This window comes from Octopus bimaculoides, chromosome 2, assembly GCF_001194135.2.
Source record: "Octopus bimaculoides isolate UCB-OBI-ISO-001 chromosome 2, ASM119413v2, whole genome shotgun sequence".
NCBI lineage: Eukaryota > Metazoa > Mollusca > Cephalopoda > Octopoda > Octopodidae > Octopus > Octopus bimaculoides.
In genome coordinates this window covers 87,029,820-87,039,832 of record NC_068982.1, presented here as the reverse complement: position 1 = coordinate 87,039,832, position 10,013 = coordinate 87,029,820, and the positions used below count along the sequence as shown (strand labels likewise).

Here is a 10,013-nt window from a genome sequence, read left to right as displayed (position 1 = left end):
TTGACATCCAAGAAGTTTGGAATACACTATAGAAAAAAAGAAACACTTTGACTGTTCGAACATGAAAACACTACAACAAATCAGTATTTACAGAGTGTATTAGAAACGTTTATTAGGATTGATATAACTTACAAAGGAATCGTAAACAAGACTGAGAAATGGTGGAAACATATGAATGAAATAGCTAGACTATTATGGAAACTCTGAATTATTCTTATCAAAGAGTGTCGTAGATGGAGTTATGATAATGCTGCCAACATGTCTGGCAAGTACAATGGTACCAAGCGACACATCCATACTGCCGTTTCATTATGCATTTATTCTCCATGTGCCCGCCATTCCCTAGCTATGTGGAATAGATTTCCTATCTTGTTGCTCATAGGCAAATAGGGTTTGTTTTTATTTATTTTTTAGTACTGCAAGCACTTTACCATTTGTTTTCTTCGAGTATTCAGCGCTGAGCTCTTCTGAACCTCTCTCCAAACCGTTAAAGAAGTAAATGGTGTAATGAAATACATGTCGTCCTCCGTTTGCATCTTCCAGAACTTCCATAGAACTGGTATGAAGAAAATTAAGAATAGTAACAACTTGATCATATTTCAGACAAGACTATTAATTTATATGAAGTATATCCCATTAGATACTAACAAGCACTTAATGATAATATTTACAAAAGTAACAAACAATGCTTTAAAAAATTTTTAAGAAAATAATAAACAAAGTTAGACATATCGAAGACAATCAGATTGGATAATGGGTCGAATATCTTCCTGGACCGGAGACTTGCATTCAGTTAAAAGTTTTAAAAAGATGATTTCTCCATTTACTATATTTATAGACAAATAAACCAATAAATCCATCTAAGACACATGTAGGATAAATTAACAAGAATATTATACTAAAAGATTTATAATGAAATTAAGGAAGTGTCTAATTTTCAACAGTTGACTAATACTAACAGAACTATCATCCTTACTCCTCCAAATAAGACAGAATATGCAAGAAGGTTTGTAATGAAATCGATTTATAACTGGTGTTGTATGCTCGAAAGAACTTTGCTATTTGACATGGACTATGCTTGGATGAAAGAATTCCAACACAACAGGCACCTTCAATGTATGTGTTGTACGATAAGGCAAATATACGCGATCTATTTGGTTATATCTACTAGATGTTCTGAAAGAAAAACGTTAATCCAATACAGGGACGATGGTTTCGCTGAAACTTTAGATAAATGTAGAAAAGAAGTTATTATCACCTTCAACCAGGTAGGACTGATCATGACTACAAACACAAACCATATGATGCCACCATCAGTTTAAATATAAATTCATATAAACCTTTCAACAAACTCTGTGAAGCACTAAAATATATAAAGAGGGACTCAATCTACACATCTAAATTTTAAGAAGCTAATTGAAACATTAGTATAAGGATATTTAACCTCTCTACTTGAAAAAAAATCTTTGATAGAACAACACTTTAGGAAAGCTCTCACCGATTCAAGGAATCATTGACCTACATTTGCTTTTATCTTTAAGAAAAAATAGGAAGGAACCTAGATGGTTCTATTATTAGAACAGATGTTTTATGAGCGACTTTGTCAAGCATCAAACTCAAGAGATGCATCCCAGCATGAAAAGTTTGTACACAGAAGAGATCAGCAATGCATTCCTCTTTGACAAAATTATGGATAGAAACGGCCCAAAACTTTTAAAATATGGCTTTATTAAAAAAAAAAAACTTTAGTTGAAATCAATAATCTGGCAACAGAAATTTTTACAGAAACATCATATAATGTTTATATACTGTGTTTATATACTCGTTGTAGACCAGAAGGAAGTTTATTCTATTTTCACAGGCTTTGGAAACAAGTAACTGGAATGTTCTACTTGATGTTCTTGTGTAACTTCAAAGGCATTCCTGATTAGTCTATTATCATAGAAGTACAACTATTTAGTAGTGTCTCTGGTATTATCGCCATACTACTTCTTGGGAGCTGTACAGCACATTCAGCGTTCAAACTCTTCTTGGATTTGGGTACAAATAATGCACCTATTTCCAGCATTGCCAAGAATTCGGAAACCGATCAAGTTCCATGATAAATGATTGTCATAGAAGAATGATTTATGGCTCATAAGAGATCGTGTTTATAACGTTTTGGAGAGAAAAGTAATGGCGGAACAGACCCACCTGTTATAAGACAGCCGAACTGATAACGAAGTTGTTATTTAACTTAGTTGAAAAATGATCAAGTAGATCAATGATGAAAGCATTTCAGAAGTGACTAATTGTATTGTTTAAGGTATTAGTTAGTGTATCCTTCCCTTTAATAGTTTACTAAAGTGATTGAATGAAAATAGATTGATCAAATAAACAAAAGGTTTTTATTAATTTTAAATAGTTATATATTTTAAATAATTTATTAGCCATAGCTAAATTTTTAGATTTTTCTTATTTTTTCTGTAATGTAAGTAATATAAGTGATAGGTATAATGTTCTGTAAGCGGCAGGTATAATGTAATATATTTATGTATTTGCAAATAGCAATAACAAGGTAAGATCATTTCTGTTTGGCGGTACTTGTGGAAATTTTAAAGTTTAGTGAAAATTTTAAAATTACATGAATTGATATACTTTTCCACACTGAATATCAGGAGATAAATCACTTTTTTCAGAAATTTTTTTTTGAAAAGCTACAGAGGTTTAAAGTTTAATGATTTTTACCCAGTCAGAAAACAGGACTTGGAAGCTGTCATTTTGTGCGTGACAGTACATGTTGTCAACTGCTAACAGATGAAATATTGGCGGAATTCTGCTTTATGCACGCCATATAACCCCTCATAACTTTTTTTATATCTTTTTGAAAATTTTCAGAAAATTTTCGCGAAATTTTATTCCACACACCGGAATTCATACGATTATGCAACTCCCCGCGCCAAAAAAAAAATTCGTGCATGACTTAAGGCCTATTTAGATGTTATTTTTAGCATATCTCATGATCACCTCATGCTGCATGTGTTTTAAGCGTTTAATAAGCAGCAAAAAGAACACTGGTAAGCAGCTTGGTGACAGCTTGGCTTGTTAGTATGGAAACAGGTACCTATATGTCTGTGGCTCTTGATCGGCCAAAATTACCCAAAATTTGCCAGCTTTGTAAGCTATTAACTCTATATTTATTGATTTATGTCGAAAAGGAATTTCATTCCAATGGTTACTTTACAAAACTACACTAATACGCCAAATTGGAACAGCAATTAAAAAATTGAAAAGTGGCAGCCAAACAAAAGATCCATGAGGTAAAATGGAATAGGAAGAGGATTAAACAGATAAAATCTTCTGTTGTTATGGTAAATGTTATGTTTAGGGTAGATAATTATGATTAACATCACAAATTCGCAAATAAGCTGTGATTCAAGATCTGCATATTACTTATGTATCATAGGGCGGTGAGCTGGCAGAGTCGTTAGTGCGCTGGGCGAAATGCTTAGCGGTATTTCGTCTGCCGGTATTTCGTTCTGAGTTCAAATTCCACCGAGGTCGACTTTGCCTTTCATCCTTTCGGAGTCGATTAAATAAATACCAGTTACACACTGGGATCCATGTAATCTACTTAATCCCTTTGTCTGTCCTTGTTTGTCCCCTGTTTAGCCCCATGTGGGCAATAAAGAAATAATTATTTATGTATCAGAATAAATGTCACTTGTTAAAGGAAAATAAATTGTGATTCAATTTTCATGATACAAGGAAATAACTGAATTTAACTGAACCTGATATGAAATATTTTAATTGAAAGATACAAGAGTAATATTTTGAGGCGTTAATAGAAGTTTTCTCGATAGTATAAACAGAGTATAAAAATAACATCTCAAGTTTATATGTATGACACACACACACACACACACACACACACACACGTATACGCAGATAAACACACATACACACTTTGTTGATATATTTGAAAAAACGAAGGCAGTATAACAACAGTGTAAAGATATACGAGTATATGAGAAGTGTTTAGGTTTACAATAAGACAAGTGAGAAGTGTGTGTGTGTGTGTGAGAGAGAGAGAGAGAGGGCGGAGAGAGAATGAGAGCGACATACAGAAAGAAAGAGAATGAGAAGTTTACTTTCCATATGGTATAAACCTTTCTAAATACGTAGGAAGCTGAGAACAATTAAGATAGCAATGCCCTCTAGCTTTGCTTGTTTACCACACGAAAATGTAGTAGATTTTGGATATTACTTGATTTTTTTTTTCGTTATCCGATGTATGTATAATTAGAGTGAAAGTTAATGAAACATAAAAACATTCATCAACTACTCATCTTCCTCCTGCTGACAAATATCTGTGATGCTCTCACATCTCCATTAACAAGTAAGTGGACTAAGACTGCAGCATCAAAGTGTTACGGTCATAATCGTCAACCAACAAGAATATTTGTCGACTATATAAATAGTAAAGACACACATGCACACACACACATGGATACGCACGCGCGCACACACATGCACTCACGCGCACACACACACACACACACACACGGATACACTCGCGCGCGCACACAGACACACACACACACAATTGCTATTTTTTACTTTTGCTCTCTGTATCTCTACATTCATTCACACAAACATACACATGTACACATTTGCTTATATTTAGCAATACCAGAAATCATTTACAAAGTCATTTTTGTTGTTTCACAGTTATTGTCTTAAATTCTTACACGTGCAAGCTGCTTAGTTTATAAAACAGAACCAGTATAAACATTTATAAGTCCCGATGGAAGTGTATAAGTAATCTCTATTATTAGCAATGAATTATGCTGGCTTTGAGCCAATTTTGAAGACATCATTTCTGATCCCATTACCACAATCAACGAGCAACCACTGGAATTCGACTTACTATAAATATTGTTATTGTTATTCTTGTTGAGGTTGTTAATGTAATTCTATTTTTTGATTTATCGACTAGTAAATAGCAAGACGAAGCTTATGACTCAAGATATTATATTAGCCAGTACTTCTCAAATATTTCACTTTCTGGCGCATTTCTGTCTTCCTTCCTGCTTCGCTCTCTTCGCTTTCTTCCCAAGCTCCAGTTTCCGGTTTCATTCTTTGTTCTTTTTCGCACAACTTAGTTGCAATACGAGAACACAATTTACACAAACCAAGTTTCCAAGTAGCTTCTTGATAATAATTAATATCTCATTGTTAAATCTAAATAAATAAATATAAATGACTTTAAAACTAAAGTGATTGATATATTTCTTATGACTTCATGTGATTTACATATATCCTTTTCAAGACCTAACATCACGATATGTCTTAATAAGAAACAACTGCTCTATAATTCTCGTACGCATACGTATAAGTATATACTTACAGATTTGAAAACATACATGTGTGTGTGTGTGTGTGTGTGTGTGAAAGCGAAAAAAAAAGAGTGTATGAATTTCAGAATATATGTGTGTGTCTGTGTGTGAGCATGTGTGTGTACGTGTTGTATTGCATGGGAGTTAATATATAAACAATATTCTCAGATTGCAAATTTAGTAGTGAAATTACCAAACAATTCATTATTAAATTTGAGGTAGGGAAATTGGGCCTTTGAAAGTTAAATGCTCTGGCCTCAAGCAAAAAGAAGTTTCAGCTGTATAATACGAACCATCTGCTTCTTGGTTAGATATTTAGAACAATTTTAACGAGGACATATTTTCATATATGCGCATATACTACATTAAGTATTTTAACCTACACTTAGTTCTATGTCGTTCGTGTAGTATGCATTCCTGGAGAATTTTTAATGTTATTTTAGATTGTCTAATTATATTCTTTACAAATCGTTCTGTAATCTGGTAGTTATAATTTAGACTATGTTATCCTGAAAAGGTCTAATGCGAATGAAATATGTCCAAAGTTGTAACAATAGCTACCAAATATCAAACTCACTCTTTTCCCGCATATTTCCATTTAATTTTTAAACAACTTAATTTTCTGACTTCTATCCTTTATCCTTTTCCGGAGTATTTTCATTAACACAGGTAAATTTTCTTCTCAATACGGGTAATATTTCAATTGATTTAAAAATTTCTTTTTGGCTTTAAGATATTAGCCCCTACTTAGCTATACTAATATAAACCATTGTTTCACAGGGTTGGTGAAATTAAATTGGTTGCAGACGTTCAGTTGCCCTCATCAAGGAACAGAAATATTGTGAAGTAAGAAAAAAATTACCAAAAATTTTAAAGATTGAACAAAATTTGTATCTCCACTCCTGCCTGCACTGTCATAGTTAGCACCATATCTGGATAGTAGAGTTTCCATCTTTCACTCATATCTACGGTACCAGAGTCACGAAACTTTGTAGAGGAAACCCCGACTATATATGGTTCAAATATCTGAAGAGAGAATCATAGGATAGATTTTACGAGCGAGATCAATTGGCATGAGACCTAAGAGAAGTCCACGAACGAGATGATTGGATAGTATTCCGAGCCCGGTTTGGTCATGTTTGGAGATCCAGCCGGGACATTTATTAAGGTTACTTCTAACATGCCCCTCTACAGGGCGTTTCTAAGGACTCTGCCCGCATGACCCTCACCGGAAAAGTAAGGGTATGAAGAGAAAGATGAAGCAAAATTTAAATAGAGAAATAAGAGATTGTTGATAAAGACACTTTGATGCAACATCTTCCGATAAATGCTGAAAACGAAATTTCATCATCACCTCATAGTTGGCATGATAAATCATTTATAGAGAAGAAAACTATAGGCGCTTAATAGAAATACCCAAATCTTCATAAACATCAACTTTATAAGTATACAATTACCTCACTTATACTTTAAACCAACAGCCAGTTAGCTAGAGCATCTATCAGGTGCAGCATATACATTCACCCATTAAACTGGACAATAATTCCAAGCATAATTTCCGCTGGTTTCCATTTTTCAATTGATTTACACTAAAATTGGCTGCTGATTTCAAAACTACAGACAGTTTTCATTACGTCAAGTTTTCTTTTTTCCCCAGTTTATTCTCTGAATAAGCACAATTGTATTGATTGTCTGGAAGTAATAAGACTTGTCAGCTGATTGCTTTTATTATTTTGTTGATAGAGAGTGTGAATTTTCAAATCAGGTGACTTTAGGTTGAGTTTTCAAATCTCCCCTCCAAAAAAAATAAGTCATAATTATTGACCAGTCAAATTCCTCAGCTGGTCTTCAATCGTCAAGAGTCAAGCTCTTGTTTCAAGATGGAGACTGGAAGCTGACTTGGCGCTAAGATACTTGAAATTACACGAATGTGATCAAGATATGGTAGTAACAAGTACTGTAGTGCAGAGGATTTGAAGCTAAAACACCGAAAAACAGATTAGTGCAGTGGAGGAGAGATGGCAAGGATTTGAAGTGAGTGAACTTCTGGTCTGAAGTGTGCAGGGATTTTGTTCTAAGGTCGGAGGAATAAGTTTATACCCTGTTCTTCTTTCTTATGGAGTATTTGTGTGAATGTATATGTATCTATGGTGTATTTGTATGAATGTATATGTATGTATATTCATTTTTGAATGAATATCTACGCATATTTATGCAGAAAACACATATATATCTGGGATAGTGGCTACAAATCCCTGCAGCCGCCTTATACAGGTGATTACTATCGTATTCTGTAAATAATACATAAAAGTCTGTCTGCAAGGGGTTAGCAGATATTATGTTAGCATTTTGTTTTGTTTTTATAAGCTTGTGACTACTCAACTTATTTTTTTATTCCATGCTTATTTCCTTTCTTTCAGATCATGTCTCCTTCTGCTACTGCTACTTCTTGCTGTAAGTACCTAAACAGCCCTGATTCATTTTCCTATGTCTGTGGCAGTTTCACCATTCCCAGTTAAACGTGAAATATCAGAGTATTTGTGAAGCCAAGCTATTTTGCATAATTTAAAGTAAAAGTTGTTGACCAAGACAAGTCTTGGTCCCCTCACAAGGTGTGTAAGCAGTGTGTAGAGTTTACGGATGTGGACCAAAGAAGCACGTGATGAGTTGGCATTTGGTATACTTATGATTTGGCGAGAACCAAAATATTGCACAGACTGATACTTCAGGATATAACAAGAAAAACAAATGTAAAATCAAGTGTCCTAGTCTACCATCAGCTATACGTCCAGTGCCTCTTTCAGCTGAAATCCCAGTGCTAGTTTTCGTTCAACTACCTTCTCTCGAAGATGCGGATCATGATGAAGAACCCAATGACAGCAACGATACAGATTTTGAAATTGATGATGACTCATCTCGTAAGGTATTCGATCAGCACGAGTTGAATGATAGGGGCACGAGATCTGAGATGATCAAAAATAGGCTTTAGAACTCCTAGCATCAAAACTAAATGAGAAAACCTTGGTTGAAAAAGGAGCGAAGGCATCCTAATTTCGATCCAGAGAAAATTCTGCCACAGCATACAGAATTTACTGGAGGGTTGAGAATTTCGATCTGCAACTCAATTGAATAGCGACTGTTCATCGATAGCTCAAAGAGAAGCTTAAAGTATATCCTCCTCCACAATGGCAATTTATATAGTGCAATCCAAATTGGACATTCAGTTTGTCATCGTGAAGAATATATCGACATAAAGAGAATCGTTGATTAGTTACAATATCACAAAATCAATTGGATCACCTGTGTTGACCTTAAAATGGTGTGCTTCCTTCTTGATCAGTAACACAGATACATCAAGTATCCTTGCTTTCTGTGCATGCGGGTGGAGAGGAATTGGCCTCCAAGATCTTACTTCAAACCTGGTGATCCCAATATTCTACATGAGCCACTTGTTGACATGAAGAAAATCATATTCCCACCTCTACGCATGAAGGTCATGGAAGAACAGTATTAGGGTAGATGGGATGTAAATATAATGGCTGACTATTGTTGGAACATAAAGTGAAATTGCGCACAGATTGAACAATCCAGGAAAAGCTTAAGCGTAAATTTTTACCTTAGCTACTTGCACACAATTCCCCTCACAAAGTAATATCCTTTTGTGAACGAAATAGATTTGTATAAACTTTACAGTCAAGCAATGTTTTATTATATTACATTGTGTGTAAATTTTAAAAACATTCTAGAAAATAAGCACAAATTTGTTAGATGCGGTATTTTTATGGTTTTTGAGACAAAGTGAGGGTACCCTATAGCTCAAAAAGCTGGTGTGATACAGAAAAACCGGGGTCAGTTTTAAATTTAGAGGCCAAAACTTAGTCAAAAACAACTGTCAGATCTAACTCAACAAAAATTGTGTTCCCCAATATCATTTAAACATAATAAGCGTGCACTTCATTTGAGAACAGATTAAGGACTATGGTGAAACAAATGTGGCCATTTTGAATAGTAAATATATATATAAAACATTATCAGCAAATATAAAACAATCAACCTGTAAACTTTCATTAACCCAAACCTACAACTTTTTATTTTATGATAAAAATAAATAATGGATAAACATATATGAAACACCCAGTAGTTAATTCATTAGAGCTATTCGTCTGTTATTAAGGAACAAAAGCACTCAGTTAAGTTGACTATCTAAATAGTGAAGTGTTATTCTTTTAATAGTGTGTAGGACTGAGGGTCCAGCTATAGCTTCTAGTTTTTGTTCATAACTTTTTTTTTTATCATACTCAATGCGCAGGAGTGGTTGTGTGGTAAGTAGCTTGCTTACCAACCACATGGTTCCGGGTTCAGTCCCACTGCGTAGCACCTTAGGCAAGTGTCTTCTAATATAGCCTCAGGCCGACCAAAGCCTTGTGAGTGGATTTGGTAGACGGAAACTGAAAGAAGCCCGTCGTATATGTGTATTTGTATATATATATATATGTGTGTGTGTTTGTGTATCTGTGTTTGTCCCCCAACATCGCTTGACAACCGATGCTGGTGTGTTTACGTCCCCGTAACTTAGCGATTCGGCAAAATAGATCGATAGAATAAGTACTAGGCTTACAAAGAATAAGTCCTGAG

The 10,013-nt window shown here is 34.4% G+C and overlaps 1 long non-coding RNA gene across 1 annotated transcript; it reads left to right on the top strand.

Moving 5' to 3' along the window:
- Positions 1–4,124: 4,124 nt before the first annotated feature.
- Positions 4,125–9,503, top strand: LOC128247112 (uncharacterized). The gene is made up of 3 exons (XR_008263533.1): positions 4,125–4,378; positions 6,159–6,224; positions 7,799–9,503. It is a non-coding gene; the product is annotated as an uncharacterized LOC128247112 (long non-coding RNA).
- Positions 9,504–10,013: the final 510 nt, after the last annotated feature.